General features: G+C 35.1%; 1 protein-coding gene across 1 annotated transcript in view; it reads left to right on the forward strand.

The window, feature by feature from the left end:
• Olfm3 (olfactomedin 3) overlaps positions 1–26472 on the forward strand; it is a 225476-nt gene that overhangs the window by 36947 nt on the left and 162057 nt on the right. The gene's annotated exons all lie outside the window — the stretch shown is intronic.

Genomic DNA, 26472 nt, shown 5'->3' on the forward strand with positions numbered 1-26472 from the left:
ACAGAAGTGGATGCTCACAGTCAGCTATTGGATGGAACACAGGGCCCCCAATGGAGGAGCTAGAGAAAGTACCCAAGGTGTTGTAGGGGACTGCAACCCTGTAGGTGCAACAATATGAACTAACCAGTACCCCCTGAGCTCGAGTCTCTAGCTGCATATGTAGCTGAAGATGGCCTAATCGGCCATCATTGTGAAGAGTGGCCCCTTGGTATTGTAAACTTTATATGACCCAGCACAGGGGAAGGCCAGGGCCAAGTAGTGGGAGTGGGTGGGTAGGGGAGCAGGGGCAGGGGGTATAGGGAACTTTCTGGATGGCATTTGAAATGTAAATAAAGAAAATAATAAAATTAAAAAAATAAAATTTGACTCTATATAACTAGAGAAAGTGATTCTACTGAGAGAAGCTTGCCAAGTGAGTCTTTTGGTAATGACAAAAACAAAATATATAATATACACATTTTGCTGTCCTCTAATCATAGCTGCCCTACCACTACCTCTCATGGACATATCCAAAGCTTATGGCTAGTATACTTGCTTTCAGTCACATTTTGTATGGAATACAGGATTATCCACTTATGATGGGCTTTATTATACAGGAGTGAATGTTACCAATAAAAAAAGTTATGTTATTTGAGCTAATGATAATATAAAGTAAATTGATTCAATGGACAATGTTGTAACTTCTCTCCACAATGAGATGTTTGTAGTGCTTGGTTTGATACCCAATGACTCTAAACTCCATATAAAGACACAGGACATCTGGGCTTACACATGTCTGCCAGATGGTATGGGATGCTCAAAGATCTGGATAGCTAATTTTATAGAGTAACTACTTCTATTAGGAGTTTTATATTGAAACCTCTAACATCCTTTGTAAAATGGTTGTATCAGCAATTCTGCTTATAATAAATTCATGACTTAGTAGCTAATTCTCCCAAATTTACTTTTTGAATGTCTTCCTTCAAAATATTTGCTTATTCAGCAGCTCATAATTGTATCATCTTCACCCCTTTTAAACATATCTGTTCTCCAGAGGTAATTATTAACTTGGGTGTTTAAATATCTTTGTATTCATTTAAGGAATTTGAAGATTTATTTTTCCATAAACATTTTTTGCCAGAGCACTCTTTTTCTGAGTCCCAAGGAAATATCCATTGCTGCTGTAGCTCTGAAGCCATCCCGATCTCCTGAAAGTTTACCTCACCATTCCCTTTTCTATGCTTTTAAATTTCATCATGATTCATTGATGTTTTTCAGTACTCTTCTCTCCTTTAAACAGACACAAATTTGAGTTTCCTCTACTTATCTGTTGCATTAGAAACATTTCTTTGTCTTTTATCCTCATGATAGGAAACACCATCATACAAATGAGAAAGGGTAGGATATTCTACCTCTGGAAGGGTTTGCCTTCCATCAAGAAACTAATTTCCACTCTCAGCTCTTGGTTTCTATTGACTTCTCCAAAGCCAAGGTGTATGTTTTCAGCATGCTGGCAAAACTGATGCTCCTGTATGAACTTTTACTTAGCTTCATTCAGAGTTAATACAGCAGCCGAGGGGGATGATCACCTCTCTTTAGTGGAGGGGGAAGTTTCCATTTTCTTCCCTTCTGCAGATTGCTACAAGGGAATAACATCTGTTAACAAAAAGCAAGTTTAAGCAATCATTTTTTATTATTATTATTACTATTATTGTTGTTGTTTTTATTATTATATTTGGTAAAAAGGAAGAAACTGATAGCTATAATATTGGTATGCACTCATTCAATAGTTGACATATCAGTAAAACATGAGGTGTTCATGAGGAATATTTGAAAATATATAGTATTAATGAGAGGATTTTCAACATTGTTTTTCACTCATAAATTAATGAAAATGTAGTTTATTCTGTATCTGTTTTCTATTGATAAGTCATCAAAAACATTATTATTCTAACCATCAATTATAGATTCTCAATGTGGCATACACACATACTATGATATTTTGGTTCCTGTTTTTCTCATTCCCCACAGGCCATAAAAACTCTTAAAATGTCTCAACATTCCATTCCTTACACCCTTATATTTGCCACTTGATCAGCTCCTGGAAATTTTGTCCACAAGCTTTCTTCATGTACACTATTTTACCATCATGGACATCTTCAATTTTTTTGTAGATTCTGGTGGTCTCTTTTCTAAAAACTTGGTAAATCCCAACTCTATGGGAGATACTGGAGAGTCAATGACCAAGCAAGATTGTAAACATTAGAATTTTAATTTGGGCATAATTTATTTTTGCTGTTAGCTGTTTAATCCTCATACTCCAGTCAATGTCCAAGTGATTGACAAGATTAGATGAGAAAAGCAATCCGCTACTTTCTAGAACACAGCATCCTGGGTGAAAGAAACACATTTCCAAATCAATATATAGTAACATTTCCGTGTCAGCTTTTTGAGTCTTAATGGTATTTAGGAAATATTATTTTTAAATGAACAGGAAACTTGATAGATAAAAATGTAGTTGTTGTGGGTTTTAAAACTCTCTAAAACTATAAGACTAGAGGCTGTCCAGCAATTAGGAACACACTCTGCAATTGTAGAGGGCCTCTGTTTGGTTCTCAGTGCCCCTGACAGTCCATTCACAACAGATTGTAATGCTAGAGGGGCCAATGCACTCATCTAGCTTACTTAGGTAATCAAAGACATGGTGCATACACATAGATACACACTCATATATGTGAAAGCCAATTTAAAAAATATATTTTTAAAAAAGGGAAATGAAATGGGAATATGAATACAAAATAAAATGTAGATATTACCATAATGTCTTTGATGTTAAATATTCTTGATGCATACATTTCTATCTAGTTTCCTTTCATTAGGCTTATTTTGTTTTATTTCTCTTTTTTATTGGCCTTATATAATAATATTAATTTTTTCTACTTTGGTTTTTTATATATATTCTATATTTACATACATATATACATATATGTATAATAAATTAATGTAGAAAATATAGCAAAACAAGGTAATGAATATAGATGATAATACATCACAAAACTTCACTATTGCTCTTATGATGCTGATACATCTAATATATATAAATATATTATAGTATTCCTGATATGTTTTCTTTATTTCTTTATCTGTGAATATTGACTGTTTCATGAACTTCATGCCCAGTATCTTGGATCATTTCCTAATTTATAAATTTTAGTCACAGAAATAATTTGGTTAACTGGCAACCTTGTAAGAACAGTTACCTTTGACTGATATATGTTCTACACTCAGTATTAATAGCACAACCCAATCATATACTACAGATATATTTACTTCTTCAATATTAGTATCAATATGAATGTGTTTTCTTTTCTTTTTTTTTATTAGGTATTTTCTTCATTTCAAATGCTATCTTCAAAGCCCTCTTACCCTCCCTCACGCCCTGCTCCCCAACCCACCCACTCCTGCTTCCTGCCCCGGACATTCCCCTGTACTGGGGCATATGATCTTCACAAGACCAAAGGCCTCTCCTCCCATTGATGGCTGACTAGGCCATCCTCTGCTACATATGCAGAGACACAGCTCTGGGGGGTGGGGCGGAGTACTGGTTAGTTCATGTTGTTGTTCCTCCTATAGAGTTGCAGACCCTTTTAGCTCCTTGGGCACTTTTTCCGGCTTACACCATTCTTGCCTATATTAGGGAATGTTATCCATGGAAATGATTGTGGCATTTCTTTTCTTTTTATCTTTAGCTTTACTTTATACATTAGACAAAATATATTTAAAAATAATTACCTTTTCAGCAAAAATTATCTAATGTTAAGAAAAAATAATGTTTATAGTTCTTCTGTTTTTTTCACTAAGAAAGAAGTCCCTGACATGATGGATAATAGCTTCTAGTAATCACATATACAGTGAGAAAAATTGTGAGGTACATTTTCCATCTTAGTTATGCTACTACAGTTTTCAAAGCATGTACATCATCTGGAATGTTGAATTTAAGTTCATCCATTTACAACTAGATGTGAAATTATGTATAATTATCAATTAGCTTTTCTCTTAGCTTTTTCATGCAAAAATTCAGAATTAATTGCTTAAAAGTTACAAAACCCATTTGTTGTATAAAATAACAATTCAGAGAAAATTTTATTACTTCCATCATCCTCTTTTGGAGGCTCAGTTGTAGAGTGTTATATCTCTAAAGGATGTCTATTGTAACCTGTGGCTCAGGTCTATTTCCATACTAAGTTCAGATCCAACCTTTCTCTGGGCTCCTTGTGTCTGCCATTTATTGATATGATAATCTAATGGCAGTCACATGACTGTTTACTACTTCATATATCCCTGAATCCCAAATAAAATTTTGCTCAACAATTCTACTCATTTCATGAATATATGGATATCTCTCCATGTAACTTATGTAATTCTTCAAGTTATCAGGCACCTGGTTAGCAAACTTTGTTCACAACTACACCAGATTTTGTTGATTTGTCCCTAATCATATTTCTCCAATAATTCATGTAGCTTTATTTTTAGCATCAGGGAAGTTTTAATAAGAATATATGTATCGTACTGTGGTGGTCTGAATGGGAATGGCTCCTATAGGCTCATAAGTTGTATGCTTAGTCTTCAGTTAGTAGAATATTTGGGAAGGATTAAGAGGTGTGGCCTTGCTGAAATAGGTGTGGCCTGTCAAGAGATGGTGTGTGCTGGGAGTTGGCTTTGCTGTTTGAGAAGCCTAAGCAGACCCCACCCCTGTCTCTCTCTATGTACAATTGGAGGATCAGATATAAGCTGTTAGACTCTGCTCCAGTGCTATGCATGCAGGACTTTTGTACTCCCTGCTATGTTGCTTATGGACAACACTCCAAAGTTATAAACAAGTCTCCAATTAAATGCTTCCTTTGATAAATAGCTTTGCTCATGATATGTGCTTATAACAATAGAATAATGATGACAATACCTTAAAACAGAAACAACTATAGCATCTGTAAGAAAAGTCAAGGCTATAGCTACTAGTGTTATTTGAATGATATGAACATATCTTGCATGAATTTTCCTTTTGAAAAACATGAAATATTTAAGTAGTCTTTTCCAAATTTTAATAACAATGTCATGTCATGACTTTATCTGACATATTGCAGAAACTCCTAGTTCAATCAGTTCTAATCATTTAAAAGGCTATACTCTAGATGAACCTAAGAGAAAGTAATGTTAAATTATAAGGTCTTGACTTAATGTCTTCTGCTAGCCTTTCTAGGTCATCATGTAATATGTTTAAATGTCTGATTTCTATATCGAAGTTCTGGAGACAGCTATTTTGGCAAACCTCAACTCTGGATAAGTCAGTTAATGCATCTAGGGATAATTTTCCTCACATAAGAATCATTGACACGCCAAAGGCATAGATTTACAAATTACCGTGAGCCTAAGACATTTTCTATCATACAATTACTTGAGTATAAGTAGATATTATTGATGTTATTGTTCAAAGTGAACAATAAGCTTTAGATGTGCTTGCCCATGTCTACAAATCTGACAGTTTTAAAGAGTATTATATGTGAGAAGGAACTAAGAATTTGAAGTTTTAGAAGGTTGTGCTTTGGGGAAAACTTTATCTGATTTAATTTTAAATTTCTAAGTTCTAGGCTATTTAGGATTTCAAAATCTCATCCTAGGATAATTTTTAAGAGGAATTCAGTATCATGTATTGTATCATCCTGTGCCACCCCTTAAGAAGGAAAAACAGCTCCGGGGACCATAACTATATTTTTAAATTGCATTCAGCTAGCAAGTATAAGGTGAAGGGAGTTGGAGAAGTGTAGAGCTACTGCAACAAACATGAAGTTTACTGAGCAGCACGACATACAATATATGCTTTCTTGAATGTGTACAGTATGACTCTTTTTTATTGGTTATTTTATGTATTTACATTTCAAATGTTATCCCATTTCCTGATTTCCCATCCAGCAACCACCTCTCCCCTCCTCCCTCCCCCTGCTTCAAAAACGATGCCCCACCTTCCACCCACCCACTCCTGCCTCCCTGCCCTGACATTCCATTACACTGGAAAATCAAGCCTTCACAGTATCAAGGGTTTCTCCTCTTGTTGATGCCAGACAATGCCATTCTCTACTAAATATGCTGCTGGAGCCACAAGTTCCTCCATATGTTCTCTTTGGTTGGTGGTTTAGTTCCTGGGAGCTCTGGTGGATCTGGTTGGTTGATATTGTTTTGCTTCCTATGGGGTTGCAAACCCCTTTAGCTCCTTCAGTCCTTTCTCTAACTCCTCCATTTGGGACCCTGTGCTAAGTCCAATGGTTGGCTGCAAACATTCTGCCTCCGTATTTGTCAGACTCTGGCAGAGCCTCTCAGGAGACAGCTATATCAGGCTCCTGTCAGCCAGCACTTCTTGACACCTGCAATAATGTCTGGGTTTGGTGTCTATATGTGGGATGGATCCCCAGGTTGGGCAGTGTCTGGATGGTCTTTCCTTAAGTCTCTGCTCCACACTTTGTCCCTGTATTTCCTTTACACAAGAGCCCTTCTAAGTTAAGAATTTGGAGATGAGTGGGTGGCCCAATCCCCCAAATAGGGGTCTTACCCAACCTCCAGATATGGTCTCTACAGGTTCTCCCTCCCCTTTGTAACTCCAGTTCCAAATGATATAACAAGGTCTTTAGCTGCCATGAGTACTCCATACATATGGTGCACACATACAAGTTAACATTTGTTTTCTAGTGGTGGGCTTTGATATATACATTCTTATCAATTCTGTAGTATAAGTTTTACATATTTTTTAAATTTAAATCAAATTACATCATTTTCTTTCCTTTGCCTCTTCACGCCAACCACTCCTAAATACCATCGCTCAAACCCCTCCCATACCTCTACTCAAAATGACAGAATTTTCTTTGATTGTTGTTATAAACATAATATGCTTAGAACTCAACCATCCAGTGCAGCGCTACAGAGTTCATGTTATAAAACAGACTTTAATATTAACTGTGTGAGTAGGGAAAGTATCAGAAATTCTTAACTTCTTTCTCTAGGTAAAACAGGACATCAGACATCTCCACCATATCACAGTGTCAGAAAAAAACACTGTCTTAGATGAAAAAACAAGTATGGTACTCACCAAATATGCTCCATATCACTGTAAAATGACAATTGTTTTTTAAGGCAAATTAAAGTATTTCATGCTAATTAGTAGTATGCATAATTAAATGTAGTGAGAGTTGTTATTACTATGTAAAGGATGTAAGATGTATTTTGTTTCTAATATTAAAGCAACCTTTTAGAATTGCTCCTGGAAAACAGGATTACAAGCTACGTGTTCAAAATGAGAAGTCCAATAAGCCATCTAAAACTCGCTCTTACCAGTACCTTTCCTTGAGCGAGGCTCCCATGGTTCATTCATTTAGGCACATAAATCATCACACACTCTAGAGTTGCTGCTTCCCTTGTGGGCTGGCATTTTCTCCTGGTTATCATTTAAATGCACACATTATCTTACCACTTTCTCTTTCTTCTGGAGTGTTTCCTGAATTAAATATACTTAGGGAGAAAGTGATGTCTAAAATTTCTCTAATTTCCATTCCCACATCCTTAACATTGTTTGATATAGGACACTCAGAGCAGGTGATTTGTCAACATTAATAGTCTCCAAACTTTTAAGAACCTCGTTGCAATTCTGTTACTTCCTTATTATTCAGATTCAACCCAAAGATACTGATTCATGCAACGTTTTATCTTTAAAATTTTCTCCACTTTCAAGGAAGAAAGGGCACATACATGTGACTCATCTGATCATTAATTTCTATGGCCATTGCTTAGTGCCTTAGCTAACTGCACATGATATGATTTTAACTATGTTGAGCAATACAGTTATTAAAAGTGTACTTTAGAAAATTTTATAAACATTTTAAAGAAGCAAAACTTCTAAATAAATAAAAACACCATATACCCAACCTATCCAGGCCAAGACCGTGTAATTATATTTTTTTCAATGATAGTTATCATAACATCATGTTACCATTTTTTATTTTCAATTTGATTTCTTCCAGTTTTAATTTTATCTGCCTTTCCCTTTTATTGTGAAGGTAATGGTGCTTTTCATCTGTATTCAATGTGCCATGTAACCTGTCTACTACCCCGTTGCTGTTTCTTAATTTACCTGCCTTGAGCTTTTTGCTGTCTTCAGTACGCTGATGGAGTACATTAAGTGAACATTCATGCTAAGTGTTCTTTAAATGTCTTCTATTTTTCAGCTATCAAACTTGTCATTAAAAGGCTTTGTTCACTATATCAGAGATAATCCCTAGTCTTCCATAAGCTCTACACAGTTTCGCATTATTATCAGGCAGCAATTAGCATTAGGACCATCATTTAAATACATGTTTGTACACATATATCATCAAAAATGCAGAGACTGCCTACTGAGAATAATGTACCATACTAACAGGATGTTCCAAATGCTAGGTTGAATTGTGAAATACATCCATGCATCTAAAGACGCAGAACACTTACAAAGACAGGGTGTAGGCAAGAGATCACGTAATTGTGTTTGGCGGTTTGTCAACATAATTTTGTTATCTTGGAAGAATAGGTCAAATTATATAATGTAAGGTTATCAGAAATGGAAAGGCTAGAAGTCAAACATTTACTCTCCACTTAACTCCTCTCACAAGGAACCATTTGCTAATCTTAAGCACTCTGAGAAGTTTAATACTTTGGGGGATTTACATATATTTTCAATTAGGAATAATATTGCTAAACATATCTGTCAGAAAGAGCTAGAATCTCATTATTTCTGTTACATATTCTCTTCATGAACTTTAGACTCACCCATTCATTGAACTGCTTTCTTATACATAGTCTTATGGCATCTAATTCCTATTTCTAGTCTGTCTGTCTGTCTGTCTGTCTGTCTGAACAGACTATCAGCTCTCTGAAAGGTGGTATCATTTTTGGCCATCTTTGTGGCTGGCTTTAACTTTTGTAAAATCTTATCAATTAGCAATATTGACTATTATCAAACAATTATTTCAAATATTGTAATGTTCTTTTAACTGGATAACTAGCTCATTAATTAATTGTATTTCTTGGCCTTGCTCTGAGCTATAAGCCAACATTTTTTTAAAGAAAACTGTTTATCATCTCTCCTATAAAACTCAAAATTAATATGCTCAAATAAAAATTCATAAACCTCTAGGTTGTAACATTAACATGTACTTTTCCTAATATTTTATGTTTTGCTTTTCTCAGAACAAAAACTGTATGCTGGTTGATTTTACGTCATTTGCTGCGTTCTGTAATATTTTGTTTAAATATTTTATTTTACTTGTTATGTATCTTGAGTCCTTTCTATTTTTCTTACCATCTGCCTCACTATTTCTTGTATAAAATGCTAGAAACATTAGTAAGTTCCCAGGTAGTAAGCTAAAGTTGATAACCAGAAGGTTAGGGGAAAATGAGTGGCATATAGGGTTTTGATTAACAAGGAAAATCCATTCCTCAACTGGGGGCCATGTCTATCTACTGGAATTGGTATCTTCAGGTTCCATCTCGCCATTATTGAGCATTTCAGCTAAGGTCATTCCCAGTGAGTCCTGGGAGCCTGTCATATTCCAGGTCTCTGCGACTTTCTAGAGTTCACCCAGCCACCACCCCACACTGCTGCATATTTCCATTCATTCTCCTTGCCCTTTGGGCTTCTCTCCTGTCTCCCCACAACCTGATTATGCCCCCTTTCCCCCTCCCTCTCCCACCCAGATCCACCCCTCTCTCTGCTTCCCATGATTATTTTATTCCCCCTTCTAAGTGGAATTGAAGCATCGATACTTGGGCATTCCTTCATGTTAAGCTTAATATAGTCTGTGAGTTTTCTAATGGGCATTCTATACTTTTTGGCTAATATCCACTTATCAGTGAGTATATACATTTATGTATTTTTGGGCTTGGGTTACCTCACTCAGGATTTTTTCTAGTTCTATCCATTTGCATGCAAATTTCATGATGCCCTCCTTTTAGATAGCTAAATTGTATTCTATTGTGTAAATAAACCACATTTTTTGTATCCATTATTCAGTTGAGGGTAATCTGGGTTGTTTCCAGAGCTGACTATTAACAAATAAGGCTGTCGAAACATATATTTGAAGAACCATGAATGTCCATGTTAATAACCTGAGCTTTATATTGATAATATGTAACCCACATAAAGGAAATAACCTAATGTCTAAGATTTCAATATTTCAAAGACAGATTTTTATATTAATATTCAATATATTATATTCAACACAAGCGACATACTTTTTTCAAAGAGTAGTGAGAAAAACAACTCACAATTATTACATATTAAGAGAAGAAAACTGTAGCATATTATTACAAGCTCTAAAATAGAATGGAAAATAGCTAATATTTGAAGGTCAAGATAAAAATAAGTTATAGTGAACACCAGAAATCAATGGCTCCTTGCATCCGTATAAAAGTGAGATAGGAAACTAAACTAGTGTAGAATCCAGACAGTGATGCAAAGGAGCTGGATATGGACCCCTGGGATGCAAATTCCATCCTAGAAAGTTAAAATAAGATAACTCTGGTAATGCCACGGTGTATAAGACCAGCAACAGAAAAGGAAAAAAATAGAAGTAAAAACTGAGAACTTTTTTAAACAATTGAAATCATGTTGAATAGAGAGATCATGTTGAATAGAGAGATGGTAGAAAGAAAGCAGAATTAAGAAGCAAAATTACCAGTTTAGTCACAGGTAATGTGTGAACTGAAAAATTTATGATAAATAACTCTGAAATATATATATATATATATATATATATATATATATATATATATATATATGGATAGATCAGAAGTATGCTGGCAATAAAAGAAAGCATAAAGTAATTTGATACCTAAGCTTTGTGTGCCACCTGATAGTGGTGTATTTGGAACTATATTCTGGTCATCCGTAAGAGTAGTACCTTCTCTCCAGCCCCCAGAAACATACATTTTTTTTTTAAAAATCTGAGTTATGTCCAAGAAACTATTAAATATGTTGTTTAAAGTTTAAAATATTGGCCTGACACTTATAGTACCTATATAGTATCATCAGATGTGGAGAAATTTCAGCAAATGAGACTAAGAGCCATAGAAGGCAAAGACAAATGTCAGCCAGAATGCAGTATTAGTAGTATTAGTATTAGTTTTAGTATTAGTATTAGTATTTAGTATTAGTATAGAAAAAACTAAGATTCAGAATTTGAACAACTGTTTTATAAAGTATGTGCAACAGTCAAAAAGCATTTGAGAATAAACTATCAAATATTATGATCACAGTTGTTAGAAACTTTAAAGTTTTCCAATAATTCAACAAAGACAAGATCAATAAAGCATAATTGTCTTGGAATTCGTTGAAATCTTGCTTGAACTAGAGATACATTGCCATTTTTTGAGTTAAAAGGTTATCAGAATAATAGTGCTTTGGGTAAGACACATTATATGTTGTAAATACAAGAGATCTCTGACTCCTATCATAATCCAACCATAACTTTTTCCTTTTGATAACCCAATGCAAAGCTAGGTGTGACAGCAGCAAAATAATTTGATATTTGCATTTTGTAACCTGATGTTTTAGCAAAAATGTTTGTAGGTCAAAATTAACCAGATAGAGGCTTTATACAATCTTAATCTTCTAAAACAGTTTCTAAAAGACATAGGTGATAGGACTGGTACAAACTCAACCATCCTCAGTATTAAAATGTACATTTGTTGGGCATTGGGCTATACACAGACAGTCTGGTCCCCAGTAGAGCTGAGATCTGAACCCCAGGACCCAGTGGTGATAATTCACCTACATGGGACCAAAGGAGTTTCCTCATGTCTCTGGGAACTCTGGGTCCTGACAAAGTTACCGCCCCCACAGCCCCCACAGGAGAAGCATGGTTAGTAGTCACATAAACAGTGTCTCAAACTTCTGACCTTCAGGCTAAACTCCTCCCCAGTTACCTAGCAAGAGTAAGGTAATGGCCCACCATTAGAGGGGCTGCTTAGCCCCACCTCACTCTCTTACGCTCTCTTCTCTTCTCTTCTCTTCTCTTCTCTTCTCTTCTCTTCTCTTCTCTTCTCTTCTCTTCTCTTCTCTTCTCTTCTCTTCTCTTCTCTTCTNCTCTCCTCTCCTCTCCTCTCCTCTCACTCTCTTACTCTCTCTCCCTCTTACTCTTTCTTACTCTCTAGCCTTTCTTCTCTCTCTCCTTTTCCCCCTTCTCTCCTCTTGGCTATGGCCCACCTCTCTCTTTTACCTTCTCTCTTTTCCCCTGCCTTTCTACAATAAAGCTCTAAAACCGTGGACTGCCTCTGTTCATCAAGGTCTGCTTGGCCATGGCCGGTCTTTTACATTCTCTCTTTTCCCTTGCCTTTCTACAATAAAGCTCTAAAACCATAGACTATCTCTGTTCATCAAGGTCTGCTGCACTTGGACCATGGGATAGGCTTTCTCCTAAGGAGCCGTTTCTAATCTCCCATCAGAAGGCCTTCCTGTGCTCCAGTCAAGGCCCAGACCAAGGACTCTCTCCTGCGTGGGACTCTCTCCTGCGTGGAAACCTCTCTCCCTATGCCCTCTCTCCCATAATCCCGGGGTTACAGGGTGTAGCACTTGCGTCCCCAGTCGGAGGCTGCCCCTTGTTTACCCCCAGTCAAGTGGGGTCAGTGGCTTAGATGCCCACCCAGGGCTGAGTGGAAAGCCTCTGGCAGCTCTCCCATGTCCACCTGCCCAGAGCATAAGAGGAACTCTGGCCGGAGGTGGGCTATCTTCCCTCCTCCCTTCTTCCCCCACACTCCCTTTTAGTTCCCACATACATTGATATTAAAAATACTATATATCTCCGCAACATAGTGTGCTTTGACTCAAAGCATGACCATGAGAAAGGAAATCCCCAAAGGGTATCACTGTTCACTGTATATACAGCATTTCCTGAGAGCACCCCGGAATGCCACCTATTAACTCACAGCTGGTAAAATGCTTTCAATTTGTAATCACCTACACCATCATTCCTCCTTGCCCAGGACAGAATGTGAAGATAAAATTTACTCATTGAGGAAAGGAATACACAGTAAATGCTCTGGTACTTTCCTCTTTGTCTTTCATTCAGGTAATTCTCACACGTGCAACATATACGTAGTTTAAAGTACAATGGTTTTTAATCAGAGTCACTATGGATAGTTGGGGTAAGACATACAGAGAAAGCTATAAAATTATCAAGATATACTATAAACTTGAATTAAATCATTTATGGTTCATGTTCATTAAAATTAAGAAACAAGCCGGGCGTGGTGGCACACGCCTTTAATCCCAGCACCCAGGAGGCAGAAGCAGGTGGATTTCTGAGTTCGAGACCAGCCTGGTCTACAAAGTGAATTCCAAGACAGCCAGGGCTACACAGAGAAGCCCTGTCTCGAAATCGAAAAAAAAAGAAAATCAAACAAACAAACAAACAAAAACCCAATATATCCTGTATCTAGAAATAAAATAAAATTAGCTGATTCAAGAAAATATATATTATTGTGGAATTATTTATGCATATATTTATTCATCTGTACTATGACATCGTACACTTTTATTTGTTCCTACAATAAATATTACACATAGGAGAAACTATGTCTTTCTATAGCTAAAGTTGAAGTAAATCTTACAATGAAAATTGACAACTTAATTCATTTAATTCCGTAGCATATGATAGTAAAGGATTCACCTTTTGGCAATAATTCTATTTGAGTGAATGAGCAATTTTGTCAGTTCTTAATTATAGAAGAAATAGTCATGTTATTAAAATTATTGTAAATGGATAATCTAAAGGTCATTTAAAATTTATGTTGAAATATATATTTTAATACTTATAATCAAATATGAATGTATCCCAGGAATAAGCTCTCAATTGGAAATAAAATATTAACAGTGTAATTCATGCAGATCAAAGCAGAAAAGAGCCAGCAAATTGAACCATTCCCCTTTTTTTTCCTATCTAAGAATCTCTCCTCCCTTTCCCTCAGAGCTTTCTCTAATATCTCTCTGTGTAGCCCAGCATCTAAGCATGTTGCTCTCTGTCATATTATCACATTCATGACACTTTTATTTATCTTGTATATTTAAGTCAAATCTACTTTAAGCAATACTAAACCATGAACACTGTGCACATTAGCAAGGTACTGTGCACAACAGTCTGTGGAAATCATATAACATCAAGAAGTTAAACATACCTATGTCCTCAAAGGTTATCATGTCTTTTTGGTGAAAATAATAACTACTCATTCTTTTTTTCAATGTGTAGGACATTATGGTAGTTTACAGTCACTCTAATGTGAAACACTCATATGCAGACACTTATAATTCCCATCTGATTGCAGCTTACTGCCCATTAAACAATCTTTCCTCTTTCAATAATCTCTGCCTTATCTTTGGCTCTCAGGAACTATAATTGGGATACATGTTTGCATCATAGAACCTGACCGGCTCAGTCCCCCACTCAGAAAAACCAGAGACAAATAGAATCCTCGATCAGCATCCATACTGAGGAGTATTTGTTGGACGAAACTGAGTATCTGCTCTGTAAACTAAATTAAATGGCCCTGCTCCCATAATGTTCTGAAAATGGGATCAATCAATCTCATGAGATGAATCTGCTTCCTATTAAGGTTCCGATCTCTCAATGAGGTTTGTCTAATTCATAGTAGAGCGACTGTGCAGATTTCCCATGCAAGCCATGATACCATAAGAATTCTCTAGAGAAGCAGCCTGCAGACTTTTCCTAAAAGGACCAGATACTGAAGGATTTATGCATTGAAGCAATAGCGTGTCTGTCACAGGCCCTCATTTCTACCATTAGGACAGAAGAGAAGAATAAAAATGAAGTCACAATTAAGCATGGCCTTTGTTCCAACAAAATTTCATTTCAAAAACAAGAGTGCTAAGTTTGTGTCACAAGCCAAACATTGCCAATTTCTGTCCCAGAAAATGGATGTCCAATATTTATATAGTGTTCGAAGCAAATGTGAGATAACATTTTCTAATAGCATATTAAAAAGTTCAAATAAATATTTTTAGGTCTGTGCTATGTTATCTTACTATGCCCTACAGGCTATCATCTCAGTGTGCCGTTAAAGAAAACATTATTGAGGCATTTCACGCTTGCTTTAAAAACAGAAGGCTATAGAGATGGCTCTGTAGTTAAAAGCCTTTGCTGCTCTTTCAGGGGACACAGGTGTCATACTCAGTGCCTACAAAGCAGCTCATAATATTCTCTCATTCCAGTTCCAGGGAGTATGTATACTCCTTGCCCTCTAAAGGTACTAAGTATGAACATGCTACACAGATACGTATACAGGCAAAACTCTAACACACACTAAACAAACAAACAGGCAAATGAATAAATAAACAAAAACTCTCTTGGAAAATTGTATGTATTTAACATTGACTGTGCCCTTCAATTAAGGCTATACATACGCTAAGAACTGACAGCCACCATTGGCTGGAAGCAATCACATTAAATTTTTGAATTTAGATTATAAAGTATATTGTGAGAGTAGTCAAGCTCCTGGGGTGCCAGGGCTCAGAGAATTTTCAGTTCCAGAATAATACTAGAGACCCCTCCTCACATAAAGCTTTAACCGGATCTTTGAAGTAATCAGTGAATGCAAGAGTAGGAATGACTACTAACTGGTAAATACATAGATCGTACCTCAGTGTTCTTTTTATTCAACATTATGTTTTTATTATTTTATGCTTAAAGATTTGAGTGAAAATGGGTTTGGCTGTATTCGTAATTCTACAGTTTCCCATATGTATTTTTATCCCACAGAGATGCTCAAAATTTTTTGAGTAGATCTCAATGTAAATACAGTTATTATGTTTACCATCTATTTGTGAGAATGATTGTGTTCCTTTAAATAAACTATGAAAATATTATAGTCATTATATTACCATTCATTGATAAAAATCTGTGTTGCATAGCTCTCGAAGAAATCATTAGCTCTAACTCAGAACTCTGATAAATATCAGGAAACCTAAAACTAGTAATTATTGTGCAAATTAGTAAAGTAAATAACACATAAATAAGTTGGTCACATGAGGGAAGAGAAAGCCACTCCTTCTGTGTTCTTCAGAGAAGTAGTCTTTCTGAATCCCAGGTCTGAAGATGCTCTTTCTGGGGAAAATCGGGGAATTGTTGGAATAGAAACTATTAATCAAGAGTTGTAGTTAAGAAAATTAAGAATACAAGTAAAAAGGGGGAGACAACAAGAGGAAGGGAAAAACACATCTAGGAATGAGCCAGATAATGATGAGAGAGCGTTGCTTTGCTTTGTTTTGTTTTGATTTTAGTACTTTGAAAACCTTTAAATATTTACATATTTTAGTTTTGCTTGAAAAAAAAATCTTTACCTCAGTCTACTATACTTTTTTCAATTATAAGCACTCTTCCATAAAGGCAGAAGAGCAGGAAACTATTGTCCCAACCAAATGCAGGCAGCCAGTCAGCCAAGGCTATCCTCAACTATATAGGAAAACTAAAGTGGAATTTTGATCACTTTGCTGACTCAGTCCCAGACTATGTCCTTCTTTTAAAGCTGAAAGATGCTATAATTTATGATTTGGAAAGAAACCTTTTTATCGATGCAGAATATTTCAAGATCTATCAAGAATACAGCATGTTTGCAGAGGAAATGACACCTTTGAAATCTTGAATATGGCTGACCTTTCATTTTTTTGGACTTCAAGATAAATGGCTACAGGATGACTAAGTGTTGTAGAGGGAAAAAAGAATAAATGTCTTTAGAATTCTGAAGCACTTATAGACAGTAAATCATTCTCTTTTACATCTGGAACCCTTGGCAATGTCAGATCATTCTGATGATTACTTTAAACTAATCATGAAAGATTCACTAAGTCAGTCTATTTTGATATGAAAATGAAACAGGATACAACCAGTGTTTGGAAATAAGCGATATATTTTGAGTTTTTCAATATATTTGCTAAAGTTTACCATATAGCCTCTTCTTTCCTTGTATAATGCCCTATATAATACATATATACATATGTATATATATATATATGTACCTTGTATAATACTATTATATTAAAAGATTATTTAAAAACTATAAATACACAGCATTCAACATTACTATTTCAGAACTATTTCATTTGACACATGTGACTTTCATCATCCTTAAAGCATGCAGCACTGTGTTATTATAAAGAGATGATGCAAGCTAGAATTCCTTTTGTAACTAGAATACAGGGAGTTTACATAAGTTGCTTGAGTTTGCACTAAGTTAAAGATCTAGAATTCAGTTCTTTGTCCAATCAATAAACACTTATAGGCATCATTTCCTTAACTTTCCATTTTCTAGTCTGTCAACAAAATGGACAATGTTCTTATTCATCTGAGAGATTCAAGTAGGCGATTTTTAAAACACAAATACATTTACTCCTAGCAAAATGGATATGACAAGAGCCAGTCATCCTTTTAAAGGTATAAAGGTGAAGATTATAGTTGGTGTGGGATTTTATCCCCTGAGGTCATGATGACTTCTGTGAAAATGGCATTTGAATGGAAAGATGAAAGACAAAAGATAGTGTGTGTTCTAAAGGGAAGAAAGGTAAAAGCTTTTGGATGAATTTAGCTTTCCTGTTTGGAGAACACAAAGATGTTAGTGATCTTGGAGGAAATACAGGCATGTTCAAGATTAGGATTTTCTCTCGTGCAAAACTCCAAATAACCTTCAAAACTGTAAGATTTGAGGTAAATCAGTACTAGTTGCAAGCATCCAGGCATTCCTAACAGTGAATGGCTTTCATGCATGCTCCAAATTTCCGTTATATAAATATTATACTCCATCCTTCTTAAGCCATAAAAGTAGAAAAATATAGTTTGGAGGGGATATTCAAAACAAATCAGAAGAATGGGCTGAAGTAATGGCCCAGCATTTTCCATTCTTTCAGAGGACCAGAGTTTGGTTCCCAGCACTTACATGATAGCTTACAACCATCTGTAACTCCAGTTCCAGGAAATACAGCACCATATTCTCTCCTCAATAAGGTATCAGGTAAAAATGTAATTAGAGACATACATGCTGGCAAACACTTATATACATAAAATAAAAGTATTTTTAAGAATAGATATTTTAAAAATAAAGGAAGAACTATTTTTAATGTATGAGTTATCTGGACTGCCACTAGTCACCCTGTGAGAAGGGTGGTAGTTTGAAAGGAGCATAAATAGATTTCTAAGGGACAAGATAATTTGAAAAGCTTCAGAATGTATTATTATATGCTTAAAATCATATGCCTAAAGTTATATGACTGAACAAAGTCATGTTTCTACTGAGAACTACTGGGCAATATTAGTTATCTGTTTTTCCACTTGCCTCATTAGTGAGTACTGCAACACTCAGGTGGCAAGATGAGGAAAAAATGTTAAAAAAAAGGTCATGAAGGAACAGGTAGTAAAGTAAAAAGAGAACAAAATAAATAGTGTCCTGGAAACCACACAGGGAATTAATCTAGAGGGGCTGAATTCTGGATGGTTAGAAAGAAGCTGTTATTTAGATAGTACTATAATAGTAGCTAATTACATGTTACAAAAAATAAGAAAAATAAGTTATAAAAACATTCTTATAAATATATGCTGTTAGTCAATATATCAGACAATATGCTTTTCTATCCTCACTCCCTACAAATTTACTATTAAAATGGTAGGCATGTATTTTTATTAGTTTCATTGGTTTTGGAATACATATATGCATAGTCAGATAACTGCTGAGACAATGATAAATTTTCTTTATAATAATGCTAACCAAGGACTTGAAAAATATATTCAAAAGAAGAAGAAAAACAAACAAACAAAAAGCAAACAAAAAACCGTTTTTGACACTGAATTATCTTATGGCTCATGTTGATGAAATAGACTGAAGACATAAATACATCTCAATATAATTTAGGGAAAAGCAGACAGACAATTCTAAAGTGAAATATAAACATTAAATATTCAGAAAAGTCATTAATTATTTGAGGAAACATTTATTTAGAATAAGCTAAGAATCTATAAAACAAAATCTTCATGATTAGATATAACTCAATTCCTAATGGTGAGCATAAAAATTAAAACAAAACCTTCACAGAACCACAGAAGCTGTAATATCTTTTAAAAATCTTGTTTTATAGATTTACATGTATTAGTATTTTATCTGCACGTATATATGTGTTCCGTATGAATGCTTGGTGCACAAGGAGTTCAAAAGAGGATGCCAGATTTTCTGGAACTGGAGTTAATAGTTGTGAACCGTCATGTGGTTTTTGGTAATCCAACTCAGGTCTTCTATAAGACTAATAAGGGTTCTCCAGCCCTCTAACACTAATGCACAGGAGGATAAATGAAAGATGATCTGTTGTATCAGGTTTTCTTGATAATTTCTTTAGAAATAGTTGATTAAGAGATAATAGGAGTTATATTACAAAAAAGTTTCCATAAATTATCTCCACTCAAGCTATATCACATAAAAATGGACTATTATTCATTATTATGAATAATGCTAATAATATTATGAATGCAATATTTAGTAAATAATACTAAAAGAATTTTAAATTACTTATTGGTAGCTATATGACAATGAGAACTAGAACTGAAGACGTCTATTGTTGTTGAATTCTACATTCTTAGTCTTTGTTGGATTTTTTTGTGCTTCCTTAAAAAGTTTCAGTACTTTAAAATTTTGCATGCCCCATATTGGAATACTCTTGTTGTGTTTTTTAGTCATCAATTGTCATTCAGTTTTCATATGAGTTTTTCAGACTTATTGTAAAATCTCCATAATGTTCCTCATACAGGGGTGGTAACCATCACCTCTGTCCACTCCCTTTCCCCCCCGTTATGATTAGCAAATAACAAAAAGTACCTACGAGAGCCAGATGCTGTTTTAAGTCGCTTATATGGGGAAGCCTAGTTAACCTCTTATACCATGCCAGGACTGAGAGACGTTTTTACCACCCATTGACTATGGAACAAGTAACAGAGAAGTTCAATTCCTCACCATGCATGCAGCTAATATGTGATGGTACAGGGATGTACAACTGATTTCTTGTACTATAATTTACCCTCTCACTTTGAGCAAGTACTAGAAATCATATGCTTTGTCACATGAGCCATTCATATAAAATCAAATTCTATATTACCTTTTATTTTTACTATTATGAAAAAAATTTTAATTCTAAGTTACTAATTGTATGCTTTATTGTTATCTTCTTCCCAATGAAATATGAACATTTGAAAAAGGAAGGCCACAACTTAAGCCTTTTTCAATGTACTCTATAATTATGGATACAATGAATTCCATGGGTTATGAATTGATTGTGAAAAGTCCCCTACATGGTCACTTAATTCTTAAGTCATGAAGTTGTGGAATCATCTACAGAGAGCACAGTTGACAGAATAAGTCACTGGGAGCTAGCTTTCAGAGATATTTCTCTTCTTGCTTCTGCATCAATAATCTGAATAGCTAACATGTCACACTCCTGCCACTACTGTCAGGGCACAACCCATCCAAGCAGCCTTCTCTCCTATCATGTACTGTATCCTCTACCTCTTTTAATCTATCAGATAGTCATGAGAATGACAGATTAAATCACTAGTACATCATGCTTATAGTACAATGTCTACTGAAAGAAATGGAATTTTTAAAAGCAAGATTAATTTCTCTTGATAACAAAAGAAACATTTTAAGCAAATAGAGCTTTTGAAGTTTTTAAACTGGATGATCTAAGCATTCTTAACCTTCAGAATTCATAGGAATTTTCAATAATTACATTAAATGCATAAAATTATAAATCTCTTCATTTGAGTGTATGCTTAAAAGTAAAACTGAAGTATACCAAGTCTCCCAAAACATTAGTAAGTAGGTTGAGGATAAATGAGGCTGTGTGAATGTGGGGCTATAGAATAGATAATCGTCTATGATTTCTTCACTTAAAATAAGTTATCTTGTATTTTTAGACAGAACAAGTACATTTTAATCAGTATATCAAAACAACTGCATTTTCATCTCATATGCAATGTACTCATATTTTTGTACAATCACCATGAATATACTTTACTCTATTTATTTGAATTTAATAAGTGTTTAAAATATTGGGTTTTATTATGACAGTTTACACATGTATATAATATATATTTTTAACCTTCAGTCACCACCATATCTTCTCCTCTTACCCTGCTGCCTTTCCTCTACCCGTAAGCACTGTTTCTAGTGCATTTAAATTGTATCTTACTGTTACATAACGAAGCCCATTCTTTCTCTTCAAATATGTTGAGTAGAACCATATGGCATATAGGGATATGTCTTTCACCTCTGAAAAGTTAGGTCTTAATAATAATACTCTCAATGAGCAGTACTGAATATTAAATACAGTATTAAATAAATACTAAAATAATTGTATAACTAAGAATGTACAATTTATTGACTGAAGGAACACCACCTATAATTTTTATAACTTTTCCATTCAGATCTTACCAACTCGTGAAAATACAGGTTGAATGACACTGTCAAGTAACTCTTAAAAATAAAAAAAGCTTTCAGATTACTTAGTAACTTGCTTATTTGTTTACTTAAAGTTATAAAATTAATGAACTTCTAATATTATTTATTTGTGTAACAAGGTTGCAAATTGTTTGTGTTCTAAAAACTGCATTCTTTTGTCACTGAAGTTTTTAAAAATATCACGTAGAATAGTTGATTCTCATATTTCAAAGATTACTAAGTATTATCTATGAAATAGTTATAATTTTTGTGAAATGATAAAACATCATATAAGTAGTCATGAATAATTTAGTTATTAAATAAGACTATTCAAAGTCATCTTATATTATATTATTTTAAATTATATGTAAAGTTTTGCATATTATATGTGAGAAATTTAGATAATTCTTTATTAGTATGAATAATGGAATGACAGACATTTTAAAATGTTGATTTGAACTTAAGTTCCTACTTTGTTATGATACCCTGAATGAAGCAATGATTTTTTTATCCCAGTCTAAACCTAATAATATAATTGAGATAAATACCTTTTATTTCTGAAATTGTATTAATTTTGTCAGATATGCTATTTTGATTATACTATTAATAAGAGTAATTCATTTTTTCACACTCCAGTACAAATACATTTAGTAGGTTTTTACATGCATACAAATTTATAATAGGTGTTATACATAGGCATGCATACTTAGTACATACATATATACATCCTTGTTTATTTTAAAATCTGACAGGAGCAATGGATAAATGCCACATTTGCATATTATTATAGTAAAGATCTATAGAACAATATCATATTAGCTCAGAATAGTTAAATACTTGAGTAGCATCACACACTCTCTAACTCAGACACAGACCTTTTGTTGTAATAATCTATGAGAAATAATATGGTATCAAGAACATATTTAACTCAGACACAGACCTTTTGTTGTAATAATCTGTGAGAAATAATATGGTATCAAGAACATATTTCTCAAATACAATTGATATATACAAATGTGCTTGCATTAGGATGTGATCAGACAAAGAAATACAGCCAACAGAAAGCCCAACATAGACTTATTGAAAAGAATTGTCTTAGAACAATTAGGAAGGAAAGGCTGAAACCCATGAAGGGATAAGCTGTTATAGACAGGAAATTCTCAACCGGTTCATGTGGACTCACCCAAACTATTGGATAAGTTTATTTACATAAAGTCAATCAATTATAAACATTTTTCAAGTCTTTAAAATATCACTACAATACCTAAATCTGCACTTAAATGAATTGTGGTAGAAGCTATATTTGACTTGTAGTGAATTTCAGAGCCACTGTGTTTTGTAAGGGTATCCTGCACTAGAACACTGAAGATACTTAACAGTTGTGAATGTTACTAAGCTCTGGCATTTACAGATCATTTTATACTAGGGTACTATACAAACAGTGAGGGTTGTGGATAATTGTTCACAGCAGCTACTATTTTTAACCTAAGAGGAGATTGCAATCTAATTGCTGAAAGGCTAAAAGGTCATTCTTGATTTTCCCCTTTGTTCCTAAAAGAACAAAGCAAGGATAGAAGTGTAACTTCTTCTATTGCAGTTCTATTATTCAAAGATCACTCTCCAGTAATTTATTCATTAACTGTGGGAGGGAAATAATTTAAAACTCCTCATGCTGCATAACATGCATCAAAGGAGTTCAGCCTATAGCTACCAATCATGACAGCAATTGTCTAGACATAATTGAAAATATCCTAGGAAGTTCATAAAATAATAGAACTGTAAAGGACTGTTTCCAACAGCAGTGAGCTAGATACATCAGTGATAATAGAAAAATAGAAGCTGTGTCTGCATAGCACATGAAAAGGGAACAATGGCAGGGCAACCTCACTCTCCAGTAGGAAAATGGAAAGCAGCGAGAAGAAATAATAATACCCAAGATCTCTGGATGTGACACTGTAATCACAAAATCAAGGCTTAAAATGCTTTATTTTGAACATAAACTGTACACTTTGTAAAGTTAATTGTCCTAGCACCTCAATTTTCTACTAACTTCAAGATCTTTACACTCTGAGAACTGTCTCAAAGAGGCTGGAAATCTGGGGTAGTTCATGTCAATGCCTTGGTCATCTGAACTGAGATGACTTCTTTTTCTTATGTTTTTTTTTTTATTAGATATCTTCTTTATTTACATTTCAAATGCTATCACGAAAGTTCCCTATACCCTCCCCCCGCCCCTGCTACCCCTACCCACCCACTCCCACTTCTTGGCCCTGGCCTTCCCCTGTGCTGGGTCATATAATGTTTGCAAGACCAAGGGGCCTCTCTTCCCAATGATGGCTGATTAGGCCATCTTCTGCTACATATGCAGCTAGAGACACAAGCTCAGGGGGTACTGGTTAGTTCATATTTTTGTTCCACCTACAGGGTTGCAGCCCCCTTCAGCTCTTTGGGTAATTTCTCTAGCTCCTCCATTGGGGCCCTGTGTTCCATCCACTTCTGTGTTTGCCAGGCATTGGCATAGCCTCACAAGAGGCCGCTATATCAGGGTCCCTTCAGCAGAATCTTGCTGGCATGTGCAATAGTATCTGGGTTTGGTGGCTGATGATGGGATGGATCCCCGGATGGGGTAGTCTCTGGATAGTCCATCCTTTCATCTTAGCTCTAAATTTTGTCTCTATACCTATATCCTTTCATGGGACTTCTTATCAGCCATTACTCAATGTTGAAGACAGGAGCCCCCTAGAATCTCAGCAAAGAACAACTTTTTAAATGTCACATCCTTCTGAGAAAGAATCCCACAGTTTCACTTTTGAAACTATTTTAGAATTTTCATTCTTTCAAGCACTCCATCTTGTGAAATTAGAATCACAATTCTTGTGAAAATTGGTCTGGTGACATAACAACACTGAACTGCATTTCTGGGCCTCTTCCACAAATATCCATGTGGTTGGTTAGTGAAATTGCTAACTCCAATACAATTGCCTCCCACTTCTAATGCTTATATCGTCTTCCTAGTAGCATATTGCCAGAAGACCACAGTGTGATGTTTACATTCACTATCTAGAAAAATAACATCTCTAGTATCCATGATGAGCTACTTGCATGCTACCCCTCTACCACTTCTTCTTCCTCTTCTTTCCTTCTCTCACTTCTTCCATTTCTCACTCCTCCTTCTCATTTTCCATCCCTGCTTCCCTCTTTCTCTCCATCAGTCCACTCATCTTTCTTCTCACATTTATTTGGAGCTATGAAAGACTCTGAGTCATGATTTTTAAAATTTTTTAACTTTATCCAAATATCAATTAGTTACTTTTAATTTTCTTCCATGTATATTCTTACACATCTATCTAGCTACCTGTCAATCATCTGTCTATTTTGTACAGGACCAAGTTGAAAGGAAGATGAGAGAAGAGGAGGGGGGAGAGTACAGGAGAGGAAAGGAGAAAAGAAGAGAAGAGAGGAGAAGAGAAGAGGAGAGAAGAGGAGGGGAGGGGAGGGAAAGGGAAATGGAAGGGAGGGAAAGGGAAGGGGAAGGGGAAGAAGGGGAAGGGGAAGAAGGGGAAGAAAGGGAAGAAGGGGAAGAAGGGGAAGAAGGGGAAGAAGGGGAATGGAAGGGATAGAAGAGGAGGGGAGAGAACAAGAAAGCGGACAGGGCAAGCCAGGGCAGGACTGAATGGGAAAAATTCCTAGTATAAAACTAACTCATTATTCCATTGACCTGAGAATTGTGTGACCCTACTGTAGTTCTAAAAAAAAAAAATAAGTAAATCACTGGAAATGAAAGTCATGATTATCATTTGTATTAAGTTATTTATTGCCTACTTCTTGTAGTTTATATCTAGATAGAAGCCGCTTTGTACATTTAATTTAAAAACTTTAGCAAATACCTCCCCCCCACACACACACACATACACACATGTTCCTATTTCTTAGGAACTATATAAGTACAACTGGTTCATGAGAAGAAACTTTGAGAGTCAATAAATCAAAATTTTTACTGAGCCCTTTATTTGATTCACAGTGAGTTAGAAACTAATGCCTTTTTGTGACTGTTTACAAACTAAAATTATGGCAATGATGCAAGAAGTATAATAGGAGACATGATAACATGTCACCATGAAGTTTGATCATTCAAATATATGAAACATGTTAAACACCAACATGAAGCACATCAACTCTAAGCTCTCTGTTTTAGTTTCACCTGAAGACCTCCCTTCAGAGGCTCTCTATGTCTTGAGAAAAGCCATTTTCCTCAGTCTACTTGATAAACCTTCTATTCACAGGTCGGAGTGTTGCTTTCCTCTGATTTTTTTCTCCTTAAACAACATGTACTGCACCACTTCAGTGTCACATGCCAGCCTTTCGGCAATATGACCACTAATATCCTGTGAGTTTTTCCATCCCTATCAACTGCCCCAGATAATATGACTAGTGGCATCCTACACATTAAGGACATTCAAGAATGACAAGAAAACTTCCAGAATGTATGTTTTGGATTTAGGCACTTCACAGATTGTAAATTTTCAGTCATCACGTACAACATACCTTATCACTAATAAGCAATTACTAATAAGCAATCACTAATAATCACTAATTAATAAGCAATCACTAATAAGCACACATAGTTTTGAATGTAGACTTCAGTGAAGAACAACTTCCAACCTCCTAAATTTTTCATGTAACCATTCCCTTTCCCATATGAAATCATTTCTTCACACAATTTTAATTTGTAAGGAATGTAAACAGGCATACTCTCTCTCTCTCTCTCTCTCTCTCTCTCTCTCTCTCTCTCTCTCTCTCTCTCTCTCACACACACACACACACACACACACACACACACACACACACACACACACAAATAAGCAACATGTCATTAACTTGGTTGGCACAAAAGGTACCAAAGGTTTGATATGTAAACTGAAGGCTTTCTCTTTGGGA

This window comes from Mus pahari, chromosome 4 (genome assembly GCF_900095145.1).
Source record: "Mus pahari chromosome 4, PAHARI_EIJ_v1.1, whole genome shotgun sequence".
NCBI lineage: Eukaryota > Metazoa > Chordata > Mammalia > Rodentia > Muridae > Mus > Mus pahari.